The 17,472-nt window shown below is 42.2% G+C and overlaps 1 non-coding gene across 1 annotated transcript; it reads right to left on the minus strand.

Moving 5' to 3' along the window:
- Positions 1-14,187: 14,187 nt before the first annotated feature.
- Positions 14,188-14,293, minus strand: LOC131235830 (small nucleolar RNA R71). The gene has a single exon (XR_009166350.1). It is a non-coding gene; the product is annotated as a small nucleolar RNA R71 (small nucleolar RNA).
- Positions 14,294-17,472: the final 3,179 nt, after the last annotated feature.

Raw genomic sequence — 17,472 nt, forward strand, 5'->3', positions numbered from 1 at the left:
TGAAACGTGGCGCATTACAAATTTTTTCTATGATGGACTGACATCTTCCATGCGCCAAATGGTCGAGACAATGTGTAATGGAGAGTTCATTAATAAAGATGTCGACGAGGTATGGGATTACCTCGACAGTTTGGCTGAAAAAACACAATCTTGGGACTATTACCCAAAGTCGAACACCACGTCTAGGCCGACTCAATTAAAGGAAAAAGGTGGATTATATCTCTTGAAAGAAGAGGATGATCTCAAGTGTAAAGTGACTACGCTCATAAGAAAAGTTGAGGCCATGGAAGGAAAGAAGGATAAGGTCAATGAAATTGTTTGCGGCATCTGTGATTGCAACATTCACACAACTAAAAACTATCTTACAATACCTGGCTTTCGAGGAGTGTTGAATGAACAAGCCAATGCCGTAAATAATTATCAAAGACCTTTTTGGACCTAACTCTAACACATACAATCCTGGCTGGAAAAATCATCCAAACTTTAGTTGGAGGAATGGACAAACGGCGACTCCTCCCGGTTTCTTCAATCAAAATCCAAATCAAGTGAAACCTCAAGAGGAACCGGTTCAAAATCCCATACAAGAGCCGGCTCAGGCAATGCGTGGAATTACAGATTTTATGCAAAAGATAGATTCTCGTATGACGGTTATAGAAAAGGGGCTTCCTGCACAACCTCTCCCCAATCCTAAACCGCAGTACGAGAATAATGATCCCAGCTCTTCAAATCAGATGGGGCATGCTAAATCCATCACCACTCTTAGGAGTGGGAAGATCATTGATAAAACTCTTTCGGTTAGGCCCGAAAAGCCTCAAGAACCAGAAGAGGACAACAATGATGGATCCAGTGATGCCCCACAAAAAGTAGAACCGGAACTTCTAGAGAAGCCAGTTGCTCCATTCCCCCAACGGTTGGTTTCACCAAAACCTCTCTCTAACTCTCAGGATATCCTAGAGGTGTTGAAACAGGTGAAAGTCAACATTCCTCTGCTTGATGTCGCTAAACAGATACCTTCATATGCCAAATTCCTAAAAGACTTATGCACGACCAAGCGACGGAAAATTATTCAAAAGAAAATCTTCTTGACTGAGAAAGTGAGTGCCATCCTGAAGCAAGACGTGCCGCAGAAATTCAAGGATCCCGGTAGCCCAACCATATCATGTGTAATTGGGAACCATCGAATTGATCACGCACTTCTTGACTTAGGAGCGAGCGTCAATTTAATTCCCTACTCGGTATACAAACAGTTAGGTTTGGGTGAATTAAAACCCACCCCAACCACACTACAACTTGCTGATCGCTCTGTTCGTGTACCAAGAGGGATAATTGAGGATGTGTTAGTCCAGGTCGATAGATTTTACTACCCTGTAGACTTTATCATCCTGGACACCGAACCCATCAATAACATGAGCACTCAGATTCCCGTCATTCTTGGTCGCCCATTCCTCGCCACGTCAAATGCAATTATCAATTGCAGGAATGGTATCATGACTATGTCTTTTGGAAATTTGACATTGGAGTCAAACATTTTTTTCAATAATGGCAGCAACGCAGAGGATGATGACGATTTCCACGACATTAACATGATTGACTCTTTCGTGGAAGATACGACACCTCTAACCTTATCCTCCGACCATCTGGAGACGTGCCTGGCCCACTCCCATGATTTTGATGATGACATGATTAGGGAGACATGTGCCTTGCTTGATACTGCACCGGTACTTGAAGTTAACCGGTGGAGGCCACAATTTGAAGAATTACCACAAACCGATATAGTGCCTCTACCGTCTAACCTCAAGCCGCCGAAGCTTGACCTAAAACCTTTGCCCTCTGATTTGAAATATGCATATTTGGGTCAAGATGAGACATACCCGGTGGTGATCTCTGCCCACCTGGAGAAAGAACAAGAGAGTATGCTTATATCTACTCTCATTGAGCATAAAGGAGCCCTAGGATGGACGATAGCGGACCTCAAAGGAATCGATCCCTCGATTTGTACTCACCACATATATCTTGAGGATAATGCAAAAACCGCTCGGCAACCACAACGTAGACTAAATCCAAACATGAAGGAAGTGGTTAAAGCCGAGGTTCTTAAACTACTGGACGTGGGTATTATATACCCTATATCTGATAGTCAATGGGTGAGTCCAACTCAAGTGGTCCCTAAGAAGTCCGGAATCACCATCGTAGCCAATGCTAATACTGAACTTGTGCCAACTAGAGTCACTACTTGGTTGGAGAATGTACATTGACTACAGGAAGTTGAATACCGTCACGAGGAAAGACCATTTCCTTTACCATTCATTGATCGAGATCCTGGAAAGGTTAGCTGGTCATTCCTATTACTGTTTCTTGAGGGTATTCGCGCTATAACCAGATAGAGATAGCCCACGAAGACCAGGAAAAGACCACATTTACATGTCCCTACGACACCTTTGCTTATCGAAGGATGCCATTCGGACTATGTAATGCCCCCGCCACTTTTCAGCGATGCATGCTTAGTATCTTTTCTGATATGGTAGGGCAATATCTAGAGGTTTTCATGGATGATTTCTCTGTTTACGGTCCATCTTTCAGCAAGTGCTTGGAAAGTCTTAAATGTGTGCTGTTGAAAAGATGTGAAGAAAAGAACTTGGTACTTAATTGGGAGAAGTGCCATTTCATGGTTCGGAAGGAAATTGTCCTTGGACATATCATCTCGTCCAAAGGAATCGAGGTAGATAAGGCAAAAATCGATCTTATCTCTAACCTACCTCCACCCAAGAACATCGAGACGTGCGATCCTTCTTAGGACACGCAGGATTTTACAGCGATTCATAAAGGACTTTAGTCTCCTCTCTCGTCCATTATGTAATCTTCTTCAAAAGGATGTTCCGTACGAGTGGATCGAGCAATGCCAGGAAGCTTTCACCAAGCTTAAAGGCACATTAACCACCGCACCTATCATGCGTCCACCCGACTGGAACCTTTCTTTTGAGCTTATGTGCGACGCTTCGATTATGCTCTTGGGGCGGTCCTAGGCCGAGAAAAGACAAGAAGCCCTACGTCATTCACTACGCAAGTAGGACTCTAAATCCCGCCCAAGTGAACTACTCGACTACGAAAAAGGAACTCTTAGCCGTAGTGTTTGCCTTGGACAAATTTAGGTCCTACCTGATCGGATCCAAGATCATTATCTACACAGATCATGCGGCACTTAAGTATCTTCTTTCTAAGAATGATTCTAAGCCCCGCTTGATACGATGGATCCTTCTACTCCAAGAATTTGATTTGGAAATTAAAGATAAAAAGGGAGTAGAGAACGTAGTGGCCGATCACCTTTCTCGCCTTAATACCTCTGATTCCCTTGAGGCGACCCATATCAATGATATGTTCCCTGATGAACAACTGTTCAGAGTCTCCCATTCACCTTGGTTCGCTGATATTGCTAATTATCTTGCTACAGGTGCCATACCGACACAATGGACTGCGCAAGATAAGAAGAAATTCTTCACCGAGGTGCGCAACTTTTTCTGGGATGATCCTTACTTATTTAAATATTGCCCAGACCAAATTCTAAGGAGATGTGTACCAGACGATGAGCATCAGAGCGTCATCTCCTTCTGTCACTCAGAGGCCTGTGGTGGTCACTTTTCTGCTAAAAAGACCACGGCCAAGATTCTACAGTGTGGCTTTTACTGGCCCACTATGTTTAGGGACACTCATGAGTTTTGCAAAGCTTGTGAGCGTTGTCAGAAATTGGGAGCATTGTCCCGTCGAAATATGATGCCTTTGAATCCCATCCTTATCATTGAAGCATTTGATTGCTGGGGCATCAATTTCATGGGACAATTCCCTCAATCGTTTGGAAATCTGTATATTTTGCTCGCCGTAGATTACGTCACTAAATGGGTCGAAGCGATTCCGTGTCGAAAGAATGACCATCGCACGGTCATTAAATTTCTAAAAGAAAACATCCTTTCTCGATTCGGAACGCCTCGAGCCATCATTAGTGATGGGGGCTCACACTTTTGTAATAGACCATTTGAGAGCTTAATGAAGAAATACGGTATCTCTCATAAGGTGAGCACCCCATACCATCCACAGACAAGTGGACAAGCTGAGATTTCCAATAGGGAAATTAAACATATTTTGGAGAAAACGGTTAACCCGATCGTAAGGATTGGTCAATCCGATTGACCGATGCCTTATGGGCATACCGTACTCTGCCTTTAAAACCCCTATTGGAATGTCTCCCTTTAGACTTGTCTATGGAAAAGCTTGTCACTTGCTTGTGGAGTTGGCACATAAAGCGTACTGGGCGATCAAAAATCTGAATTTCAATCTGGACAACGCTGGCTCGCTACGCAAACTCCAATTGAATGAACTTGAAGAAATCCGAATGATGCGTACGATAATTCGAGAATTTACAAGGACAAGATGAAAGCATTTCATGACCAACACATTTTGCGAAAATCATTCACGCCGGGTCGAAGGTCCTTTTGTACAATTCTCGATTACATCTCTTCCCGGGTAAGCTTCGATCTCGTTGGACCGGCCCTTACATTATTGTTACTGTTTTTCCTTATGGGGCCGTTGAGATAAGAGATCCCGACAATGGCAAGGAATTTAAAGTCAATGGCCATAGATTGAAACCATTTGTCGAGAAATTTGATTCAGAGGACATGTCCATGCCTCTGACTGATCCTGTGTACCAGGATTGATCTCCTAGTCTGATGGAGGTATAGGTAGGTTTATCGCTTTCATAGGATTATGGTAGTTGCTTTGATCTGGCTGAAGATGTTAAACCTAGCGCTCCTGGGAGGCAATTCCATTTCACTTTTCTCATTCATTAGTTCAATGTTTGTGGGTAGCATTGCCGCAAACCCTCACGAGACTACAACTCGTCCACTAGGGGTAACCTAGGGGTTTAAAGGCTTGTTGCATACGCTAAATGCAATCGAGAGCACCTACGAAAGTGGTATAGGTAGGATTTTATTTTGTGTCATTTTTGTTGCCTTTTCTCTCGTGCTGATCGGTGCCCAGGCTGCGATCTCTTGAAAAGTGTCTCTCTATGCATCATCCAGGTACTATCTTCCCATTACTTCTCATTTACTCATTTTGTCCCATGTGCATTGCATGCTTATTTCTTTTACATTGAGGACAATGTAGATTTTAGGTTGGGGGTGGGAGATTAGGCTTCCTAATCAGTAAGTTCCTAGTCATGAGCAGAGATTGTGAAAATTTTTAAAAAAAAATTTTCTAGAATTTCATATGAATTCAAAGCGATTTTAACGGCCATCTTGGATTTAGGACTACAAGATGCGTGATGTTGGTACCTTATGACTCTTAGATTCAGTCATTTATCAAATTTCAGAGCTAAGTTTGAATTGTTAATCCATTATTAGAATTTGTAAACATTGATTGAGTCATAAATTCGCAGGACACATCTCGCTTGCATATTAAGGTTTCAGTTCGATATTAAAGGATTAACTTAGTAATCACTAAACATGAAAGGAACCAACTTGGAAAATTGAAAGGCTTAGGCGAATGGTCTACACCATAGGTTTGCTCCCTATAGGTGTAGATTTAATTCCCCATGAATGATATGTGAACAAGTTGGGTGTACAGTCTTTACCTTAGGTTTGCTCCCTATAGGTAAGGATTTGATTCCCCTTCTTGACATTACTTTCAATGGAAAAGTCAAAAAAATTAAAGAATAAAAAGATAATGCGTGAGACAAGTTCTGGTTATCGTGAATTCTCCTATTGGTTACCAATGATATCCTTAAATAGAGAAGTGAATTTTAATGTTTCAAGATTAGACTATGCATCCATGGAATTTAATGTTTAGAATTGTTCTAATTGATGGACTAATATTTTGAACTTAATTACAAAGTTACCGTGTGATTAAGTCTAGAAGAGAAAGTAATGCCAACATTCATGAATCTTAGAATTCGAGTATCTGAATTGTTCTTCATAAATCTCTTGAGTTCATAAAAAGTGTCCTGTATTTCTCAACTTATTTTTCGCATACCTTGCTCGGGACTAGCAAGATGCTGGTTGGGGGTTGTGTTGAGGGTCAAATACTGCATATCAGACCCAGTTGTTGCATAGATTTACACACATGATACTGTTTATCGGACTAATTTAATCGTGTTTGTAATGCAGGGTGTGTTTAAGAGCCTGGACTGAAAAAAGGTGGTAAAATGCATGGATTCGACGCTCCAGAAGCACCAAGGCAAGGAACGGACTCTAGAAGACCAAGAACGAAGGAATTACACATCAGGGACCCAAGAAAATCGAGAAACTGAAGCTTAAGTGGCCCAAAAGACGTCCAAAATGCAAGATCACGGGGTTCCCACCATCTGATCAGTTCGAAACTTCTTACGTGGCCTAAGGACCATAAATAAACCGTACACGTAAAATTTCAGCCCCTGGATCACTGTGGAAGTGGCCCAATGGACAGATCAGCCCCTTTAATCATTATGTGGGGCCCGCCTGATATCCGGATATGCTTCAAAATTGTTCTACACTGTTTAAACCACGTGTCAAAGCGGATGGACGGAGCAGATTTCTCACGATCATCACAGTAGACTCTATATACACAGCGCGTGTACAGAGTGCACCGCTGCCCGCGCCGCACCGGACGGTCAGCCCGGTCAAAGACGGGCTGACCCGTCTTCTTCTTCCGCAGCAACAGCGGACGGACGCTGTCCGTCCGTTTTCCAGCAGTGGGCCCCAATCATCGCTTATTATGAAGATCTGGACCGTCCATTGTGACGAGAGGTTGGGGTAGACCCTCGCCTAGGTGTCTTTTTACTACCATGGAAGATTCTGCAGAATCCGAACCGTTAAATGTATGATGAACGGCGGAGTAGAAGATACGGTGGGCCACACTAAAATCAAGAAAAAATGCGTGTTTCTTACTGTTTTTTCGCCACAAGTCGAATGAACGGAGTGGATTTTCTTTTTGATAGTGTTCATGGGCTCCACCGACAGCCCAGCGCAAGGTCTGCGCAAGCTCTGTTCGCAAACAGAGCTTGCGGACGAAACTCAGTGGGCCACCATCATTACCCTTCTCGATGATCCAAGCCGTTCATCTGCTCTGGAAGGTGGCCAAGACCTTCACCTAGGCGGAGAAATTGCGAAAGACATCAGACTTCAGATCTTAACCGTTCAAACATAAATTGGATGGCAAATCAGAAAATCAAGTGGGCCACATCAACATCGAAATAAAACCGTCCATCTCAGACTAGTTTTTCGAGATAAATCGAATGGATGGGACGGATTCTACTGATATCATTGATCGTGTGCCCCATCAACACCACAGTGAAAAGAAAAGTTGCATCTCTGTTACGCAAAGAAGTTTCCGCACGCTGCTGCGTAAGAAGTCCCACCGACCTCTCCCTTGCTGGATATAAGAAAGAGAGAGAATGGGAGATGGGAATCATCGACGGCTGGAGAGAGAAAAGAGGAGGAGGGCAGTGCGTTTTCTGCTGCACGGCTGGGAAGAGTTTTTTTGGTTTTTGTTGTCTTGAGGTTTAAAGTGCAGGTAGTCTGGCTGCTGGCACGTCGGCTGACAGTTTTGGATGTGAGCATGAGGGGCGGAGAGTTTTTGTAGAGGGTGCAGCCGAGAAGAACGTGAGGAAGAAGAAATTCGTGGCAGGGATGTGACTGACGATTGCAAGAGCAAGAGACATCCGGTCTTTGTTTCCTTTTCCTTTTCCTTTTTCCTTTCTTTTGATGTTTTTCTCCTCTGATTCTAGCATGATCACGCTAGGCTAAACCTCTTAGCTAGGGCTAAGAGGTGAAGCTTGTAAAGTGATGGGAGTCTTTACTTATGCCTTCTTTTGGTTTAAACTGAATTGATGTTGCTTGTAGTTAATTAAAGGAATGTTTCGTGTCTTTAATGATCTGTTGTGACTGAAATTACAATGGATCTGCAATGGCCTTGAGTATTTCTTTTTCCAGTTTTATATTTATGAAGTTAGGAAGCCCTGTTGTTCATCATTGTCCCATGGGCATGGTAGGATGACAGTACCTTCCTGACCTTCATGGCATGTTGATTGATTGATAATTAGATTAATTCTGTTGTTTGCTTTGTCTCCTGGGCATGGTTTGGTGATGGAATCCATTCTAATTCATACACCTTTCATCTCTTGAAACCTATATCAATGGCAGTTAATAAATTTCCATAATTTGTGATCCTGGCATACGATCTCCCTGATCTCTACAAGTGGATCCTCTGAATCCCTAGTTTCCATCCTCTAAACTCCTTAAAGTTTTAGATAATTATTCCACAGTTACTTCTTAAATTCGATTTCGTTTAGATCACATCTTAGCCTAGTTCTAGTTCTACTTGGTTTCAGAAAACGTAGGTATCAGGCCCTGTGGATTCGACCTCGGTCCTTACCGAGTTTATTACTACATCACAACCCTATACTTGGGGAGTGAATAAGAGAGAGTTGTTTGAGATAGCCTGAAAATCTCGGTGAGAGATTTGATTGTGATAGCTTGGTAAAATCGTAAGAACTGTATCAGGTTTTAAGGTGACCCTAAGAAAATCTTTTTCATAGTGAAAGTCATGATTACATGGAGAGTAATTTTGGGAGTGGAGTAGGTGTGGCTGTTTTAGAACACAGTTGTTGACACACAGAACCACTATAATTCTCTAAGTTATGTGGTGAATGTTTTTATCTTTTATGTAGTGAGTGCTTGTATTTACATTTCAGTTCAAGTGGTGAATGATTGTAATATTTATTTTTATTTACTCTTGCAAAGTTTGAGATTTTGATTTGAAAGGAATTCGTGAAATAAGGTTGTCCTGTGTAAACTTTTAAGTGGTTGTCCTACGAATTATTTAGAATCAATGTTTCAATACTTAGGCAGTAAGGTTGTCCTGTGTAAACATAGAGTAGGTGGTGATTTATGACATTTAGAATTTGGGCGGGAGTTGAGCTCCTTTAATGTCGTTGGTAAACGGTGGCTCGGTCTCCTCTAGCATAGTTTCAATGAGAGGTATGAATTTCGAGGACGAAATTTTCTTTAAGGGGGGTAGATTGTAATAACCCGGGAAATTTTGTGCTAATCTTTCCTTAGTAGTTGTTTTTGGAGTAATTAGCGCTATACTAGATTGCTTGCGAAATTTGCATCAATCACTTTAAATTTGATCTGCATGACTCAAAACTTGTAGATTAGTTAGCGCTATGTTACTCTGAAATCTGGGATCCATCGCTAAATCCAGTTGTTCTTGGGAATTTTTGGAAGATCTGGATCGGACCTGGACCGCTCCTCCAAAGTCCGATAGCAATGATCTTAAGTTGTGGCGGTCACCATGTTAGGCTTGATCATCACCTCGACAATCAAGTCCATGTGATGTTCCGGGTCGAATTGATTGAGTTCGGAGTGAACAGTGAGAGAACGGTTGGATATTTATTGAGCTTTTATGAAATCTGAGTCATGTCGCTTGCACGACAATTTTAAGCTATCTGACCGTTGGATTTTGACCCAATTTCACCCTCTGATCAGGGAAGGTGGCCCAGGCATATCCTTGTGCTTGTAGACCTGATCGAGATTCCGTGACCGTTGAATTGAGTGTGGTCCGCCATGGCTGATCTGAAGAGCCTGTCGGTACGAAAACTCAGCTTGACCTAGATCCATGGTCAAGGAGCTTAAGTCCGACCTTTCGTGGTATTTGGCCCACCAGAAGTGCTTTGTTAGATCGTGAGAGGCTGGTTTTGGTTATACCCTAAGTATACGTTGGCCCTGGGGTTATTTTCATCATTTTGAGGCCTATTTATAGTCCTTAAACCCTAGCTCTCTTTTCCATACGAATTTTCTCTAACCCTAGCTTGGAGAGAGAGTGGAAAAGAGAGAGAAAGTGAGAGAGAAGTTGGTGAATCATCTTAGATTCTTTCCTATTCTTCTACATCTTTGAACCTTCACTTTGAATCGTTATTATGACGATTCTAAGATCATCTTGGGGTAAGTTAACCTAACCCTAATCTGTGTTAGAGCTTAGATTAGTCTTGGTGTTGTTGTATCTCATTTCTATCCTTGTTTTAGGGTAATCTGTCGCCGTTGACGAAGACATCTCGTCTGAAATCAATTCGGTGATCTTTTCTGGCTTAAGGTGCGGACTTTAAGTGTATAGGTTATGGTTTTCAAGGCTTTCAATGCCGGTTAATGGTTTATTCTTGTTATGGATGGGATTTCATATGCCAAACGTTATGTTTATGTTGCGTTCCTGATATGCATGTGTTATATTGAGATTTGTGTATTCTATGTGTATGTATAAAGTACCGTATACGTATAAAATATGCACTTGTGTTTGCCATGATTATTTGTCACGTATGTATGCTAGATGTATGTATAACAACTCCTTGGTAAAAGGAATTGTCCAAATGCTTGTATTTTCAACATACGTCATGTGTGTTGTTTCATGTATTCTGAGTGTTCGTAGAAATGTCTGAATGATCTAAAGTGTAACTTATTACACTAACTGCGGGCGTTGAGAAGTGATTCTCAATACTCCTATTGATGTGCATGATTTCCTTCTTGCTAGTTACATTCCTTGTTATTTAATTTCAAGAGTTCCTTATGCTTACATTTATGTTAAGTTGATATTCTTCAGATGCTTGAGTACCACTTGATTTAAGTTGTTGCTCCATTACTGTTTTACACTTGATATGATTATCTGTTGTATTTTTATGTTTGTGTTGAGGGTTAAATATTGCATATCAGACCCAATTGTTGCATAGATTTACACGCATGATACCGCTTAATGGCCTGATTAATCGTGTTTGTAATGCAGAGTGTATATACGAGCCTGGACCGAAAAGGGTGCTTAAAGCATGGACTTAACGCTCTAATGACACCAAAGCATGGGACGGACTCCAGAGATCCAAGATCAACAAGATTACACATCAGGGACCCGGAAAAATCGAGAAACCAAAGCTCAAACGGCCTGAAAGTCAGCCAGAATGCAAGATCACAGGGTTTCTACCATCCGTTCGGTTCGAAACTTCACATATGGCCTAAAAACCAAAAACTAACCATACATGTCAAATTTCAGCCATTGGATCCCCCTGGAAGTGGCCCAATTGACAGATCAGCCCCTTAATTCCTTAAATGGGGCCCACCTGATCTCTGGATCTGCCTCAGCTTTGGACTCAATGGCTCAAATGGATGTTACAACGAATTGATGGTGCAGATTTAATATACACATTATGATGGATCCCACGTGAGGGGTCGTGTGCACATTGCATAAGTGCACTTGCTGTGCATCGGATGAACCAGATCGGTCAACAGCCTGCTGACCGATCTTCTTCTTCACCTCTCTCGCCTGCGAACTGCGAAAGCTCGAACAGAGCTTGTGGGTCACATTTTGCGGGCCACCAACATGATCCGACGGTCAGATCTGGACCGTCCATAAGACCCACATGGCCCCTCTTACTTAGACCTAAGTGGAAGAATTTTAAAAGATAGCAGAGATCGGATTTCAACTGCCCAAGCGGAGGATGAACGGTAGAAGCACAAGTCTCGTGGGCCACACCGAGTCTGAGCCGAAACAGACCATACCTCATTGGTTTTTCGAGGAGAATCCGGTGGACGGCATGGATTTTGTAAAGGGCAAAGTAAGTGGACCACACCGAGAGTCCAGCAGCAACAATGCAGGCTCTGTTTACGCAACCTGCGCGCGACCGTGAAAACCGGAGCTTGTGGGGCATCCCATGAACTCTATCACTGCAGGATTGCCGATCCAAACCGTCCAAAATCCTTATCAGGTGGTCCTGACCCCCACTAAGAAGGCAGATTCCGAGTTTGGACGATCAGTTGTCCAAAATTTCAATCCAAACGCAAGTGTCTTTTGCGTTTCTGCTGCTGCACACACTGCTGCAGCGCCTGGCTGCGTAAAGAGGAGTGCGTAACTCCCTCTCCTGGGGGGGGGCGAGAGGACTATAAGGAGGAGGAGTTTGGCCGTTAGCAGGAAAAGAAAGAAAAGAAGGAGCGGCTGAAGCGTGGGGAGAAAAAGGCTGGCGGTTTCGGGCTGCTACACGTCAGGAAGCTGGCACATGTGAAAAAACAGAGGTGAGGCTGGAAAGGGGGCTTTTCGTGAGAGGCAGTTGGGTTTGTGAGGGATTGACAGCGTGTGGAGGTGCCCGTTCTGGTGCATGTGAAGTAAGGTTGCTGCTGCACGTTTTTGGGTTCCTTTCTTCTTTTCCTTTATAATTCTTTTTATTTTTTCCAGCCCATCCATGTCCGGCTGAACCTCTTAGCTAGGGCTAAGAGGTGAAGCTTGTAGCCTGATGGGAGAGATGTTGCTTGTGCCTTTTGATTAAATTGTAGAGCTTTTTTATTTAATTTTATGGGAATATTTTTAGTTTTTAATGGCATGTTGTGACTAAAATTACAATGGGCTTGCAATGGCTTTGAGTATTCCTCTTCTCTTATTTTGATTATAATGTCAGGAAGCCCTGATGTTCGCCATCGTCTCCTGGGCATGGTTGGATGTCGGTACCCTTCCTAACCTTCATAATCATCTGATTGGTTGGTGATTAGTTTAATTCTGTTATTTGCTCTGTCTCCTGGGCATGGTTTGATGATGAAATCTATTCTAATTCATACACATTTCATCTATTGAAACCAATATCAATGGCAGTTCAGTAAATTTCCATAATTTGTGATACTGGCATAAGATTCCCTGATCTTTACAAGTGGATCCTCTGAATCCCTAGTTTCCTTTCTCTGAATTCCTTAAAGTTTTAGATAATTCTTCCATAATTATTCCTTAAAATTCTATTTGGTTAGATCACATCTTAGTCTAGTTCTAGTTCTACTTGGTTTTAGATAACGTACAGGTATCAGTCCCTGTGGATTCGACCTCGGTCTTACCGAGTTTATTACTACATCACAACCCTATACTTGGGGAGTGAACAAGTTTTTGGCGCCGTTGCCGGGGACTGACGGTTACGATTCTCTGAAATTAATTGGTTTTAGGATTAGTTTAAGATTAGGATTTTACTAACCTTAGTTCTATTTATTTATTTTTATTTAAGTTCAAAACTAACTTGTTTCCTGTTTCATAGGATCTTGACATAAGTTTATCAATTGGTAATTCCTTCCTAATCTCTCTACTTTTTCCTATTTTTTTTAGAATTAAGGTTTAGATTTTAGAAATTTTCTAATTCTAGTATCCTCCCTTCTGTAGGAAATAGTTTATTTTTAGAAATTAGGTTATTCCTTTCCCTTTTTAGAAATTAACTTTCTATTTCTATTTTAGTAACTTTCTAACTCTTTTAAAATCTAATTTGTTTCCTAATTTATTTTTAGAATTTTGTTTAGAAACTAACCTTCCTATTTTGTAGGCCTTTAAGATAGAAATCTCTAATTCGGTACACTCCTTCTCTACTTTCTATTTTTCAGTTCTCTTCTAGCAATTTACTTTCTAGTATAGGACTTTCCTAGTTTATTTTAGAAGTTTCTACTTTCTTTTAGAATCTAACTTATTTTACTTTTATTTTGCAGGTCCTTAACTTAGGACTCCAATTTGGTAATTTCTTTCCAACTCTCTCTTTCTTTCTAGATTTTCTTTTCCTTTCTTAGGATTAGGCTTTAAATTTAATTGAGGGCTGCGAGTGTTTTCATGCCCAAGTGGGCCCGTGACAACACTCGACGTCTCTTGACTGAAGGAGGATTGGTCGAGGGGTTGACTATCCATCGCAGGACTAGACACCGCTCGAAATCCCCTGAGTTAACTGAAGTTATGGCTGAAGACCAACCTCCTCTACTTCCACCCAGGGTGGAGGATACCCAAGATGAAAATGAGGTGCAACAGGCACCCCCGCCTCGTACTTTACGAGATTATCTACAACCGGCGGGAGTGAGTATGCCCTCATGCATGATTTTTCCTGAAAACACGGGACAAATGGACATCAAGCCAGGAGTTATCCAACTCCTTCCCAAATTCCATGGACTTGAATCAGAAAGTCCATATTTACATTTGAAAGAGTTCGATGAGATTATAGCTACATTATGTTTTCCTAATGTATCTGAGGATACAATTAGGCTGAAACTCTTTCCTTTTTCCTTAAAAGAGAAAGCTAAGACGTGGTTACATTCACTGCGTCCTAGATCCATTGGCACATGGAATGACATGCAGAGGGAATTCATAAAAAAATTCTTCCCACATCATAAAACGATTACCTTCGAAAAGCGATCATGAACTTTGACCAAAAGGAAGATGAAACATTCTACCAATGATGGGAAAGGTTCAAAGATTTGGTCAGTTCATGCCCACAACACGGATTTGAAACGTGCCGCATTACAAACTTTTTCTATGATGGATTGACTTCTTCCATGCGCCAAATGGTCGAGACAATGTGTAATGGAGAGTTCATCAACAAAGATGTTGACGAGGTATGGGATTACCTCGATAGTCTCGTTGAAAAAACACAATCATGGGACTATTACCCAATGGCGAACACCACGTCTAGGCCGACTCAATTAAAGGAGAAAGGTGGATTATATCTCTTGAAAGAAGAGGATGATCTCAAGTGTAAAGTGACTACGCTCATAAGGAAAGTTGAGGCCATGGAAGGAAAGAAGGATAAGGTCAATGAAATTGTTTGCGGCATCTGTGATTGCAACATTCACACAACTGAAAACTGTCCTACAATACCCGCCTTTCGAGGAGTGTTGAATGAACAAGCCAATGCCGTAAACAACTATCAAAGACCTTTCACTGGACCTAACTCCAACACATACAATCCTGGCTGGAAAAATCATCCAAACTTTAGTTGGAGGAATGGACAAACGGCGACTCCTCCAGGTTTCTTCAATCAAAATCCAAATCAAGTGAAACCTCAAGAGGAACCGATTCAAAATCCCATATAAGAGCCGGCTCGGCAATGCGGGAATTACAGATTTTATGCAAAGATAGATTCTCGTATGACGGTTATAGAAAAGGGGATGCTTCTTGCACAAACCCTCCCCAATCCTAAACCGCGATACGAGATAAGTGATCCCGAGCTCTTCAAATCAGATGGGGCATGCTAAATCCATCACCACTCTTAGGAGTGGGAAGATCATTGATAAAACTCTTCCGGTTAGGCCTGAAAAGCCTCAAGAACCAGAAGAGGACAACAATGATGAATCCAGTGATGACCTACAAAAAGTAGAACCGGAACTTCTAGAGAAGCCAGTTGCTCCATTCCCCCAACGGTTGGTTTCACCAAAACCTCTCTCTAACTCTCAGGATATCTTAGAGGTGTTGAAACAAGTGAAAGTCAACATTCCTCTACTTGATGTCGTGAAACAGATACCTTCATATGCCAAATTTCTGAAAGACTTATGCACGACCAAAAGACGGAAAATTATTCAAAAGAAAATCTTCTTGACTGAGAAAGTGAGTGCCATCCTAAAGCAAGACGAGCCACAGAAATTCAAAGATCCCGGTAGCCCAACCATATCATGTGTAATCGGGAACCATCGAATTGATCACGCACTTCTTGACTTAGGAGAGAGCATCAATCTGATTCCCTACTCGTTATACAAACAGTTAGGTTTGAGTGAATTAAAACTCACCCTAACCACACTACAACTTGTTGATCGCTCTGTTCATGTACCAAGAGGGATAATTGAGGATGTGTTGGTCCAAGTTGATAGATTTTACTATCGGGTAGACTTTATCATCCTGGACACTGAACCCATCAATAACATGAGCACTCAGATTCCCGTCATTCTTGGTCGCCCATTCCTTGCCACTTCAAATGCAATTATCAACTGCAGGAATGGTGTCATGACTATGTCTTTTGGGAATATGACATTAGAGTCAAACATCTTTTTCAATAACGGCAGAAATTTAGAGGAGGATGACGATTTCCACGACATTAACATGATTGATTCTTTCGTAGAAGATACGACACCTCTGACCTTGTCCTCCGACCATCTAGAGACGTGCCTGGCCCACTCCTATGATTTTGATGATGACATGATTAGGGAGACGTGCACCTTGCTTGATACTGCACTGGTACTTGAAGTTAGCCGGTGGAGGCCACAATTTGAAGAATTGCCACAAACCGATGTAGTGCCTCTACCGTCTAACCTCAAGCCGCCGAAACTTGACCTAAAACCTTTGCCCTCTGATTTGAAATATGCCTATTTAGGTTAAGATGAGACGTACCCGGTGGTGATCTCTGCCCACCTAGAGAAAGAACAGGAGAGTATGCTCATATCTACTCTCATTGAGCATAAAGGAGCCCTGGGATGGACGATAGCGGACCTCAAGGGAATCGATCCCTCGATTTGTACTCACCGCATATATCTTGAGGATAATGCAAAAACTGCTCGGCAACCACAACGTAGACTAAATCCAAACATGAAGGAAGTGGTTAAAGCTGAGGTTCTTAAACTATTGGACGTGGGTATTATATACCCTATATCTGATAGTCAATGGGTGAGTCCAACTCAAGTGGTCCCTAAGAAGTCCGGAATCACCATCGTAGCCAATGCTAATAATGAACTCGTGCCAACTAGAGTCACTACTGGTTGGAGAATGTGCATTGACTACAGGAAGTTGAATACCGTCACGAGGAAAGACCACTTTCCTTTACCATTCATTGATCAGATCCTGGAAAGGTTAGCTGGTCATTCCTATTACAGTTTCCTTGACGGGTATTCGGGCTACAACCAGATAGAGATAGCCCCTGAAGACCAGGAAAAGACCACATTTACATGTCCCTACGGCACCTTTGCCTATCGAAGGATGCCATTCGGACTATGTAATGCCCCTGCCACCTTTCAGCGATGTATGCTTAGTATCTTTTCTGATATGGTAGGGCAATATCTAGAGGTCTTCATGGACGATTTCTCTGTTTATGGTCCATCTTTCAGCAAGTGCTTGGAAAGTCTTAAATGTGTGCTGAAAAGATGTGAAGAAAAGAACTTGGTACTTAATTGGGAGAAGTGCCATTTCATGGTTCAAAAGGGAATTGTCCTTGGGCATATCATCTCGTCCAAAGGAATCGAGGTAGATAAGGCAAAAATCGATCTTATCTCTAACCTACCTCCACCCAAGAACATCAGAGACGTGCGATCCTTCTTAGGACACGCAGGATTTTACAGGCGATTCATAAAGGACTTTAGTCTCCTCTCTCGTCCTTTATGCACTCTTCTTCAAAAGGATGCTCCGTACGAGTGGACTGAGCAATGCCAGGAAGCTTTCACTAAGCTTAAGGGCACGTTAACCACTGCACCTATCATGCAGCCACCCGACTGGAGCCTTCCTTTTGAGCTTATGTGCGACGCTTCTGATTATGCTCTTGGGGCGGTCCTAGGCCAGAGAAAAGATAAGAGGCCCTATGTCATTCATTACGCAAGTAGAACTTTAAATTCTGCCCAGGTGAACTACTCGACTACGGAAAAGGAACTCTTAGCTGTAGTGTTCGCCTTGGACAAATTTAGGTCCTACTTGATCGGATCCAAGATC

This window comes from Magnolia sinica, chromosome 19 (assembly GCF_029962835.1).
Source record: "Magnolia sinica isolate HGM2019 chromosome 19, MsV1, whole genome shotgun sequence".
NCBI classification, from domain to species: domain Eukaryota; kingdom Viridiplantae; phylum Streptophyta; class Magnoliopsida; order Magnoliales; family Magnoliaceae; genus Magnolia; species Magnolia sinica.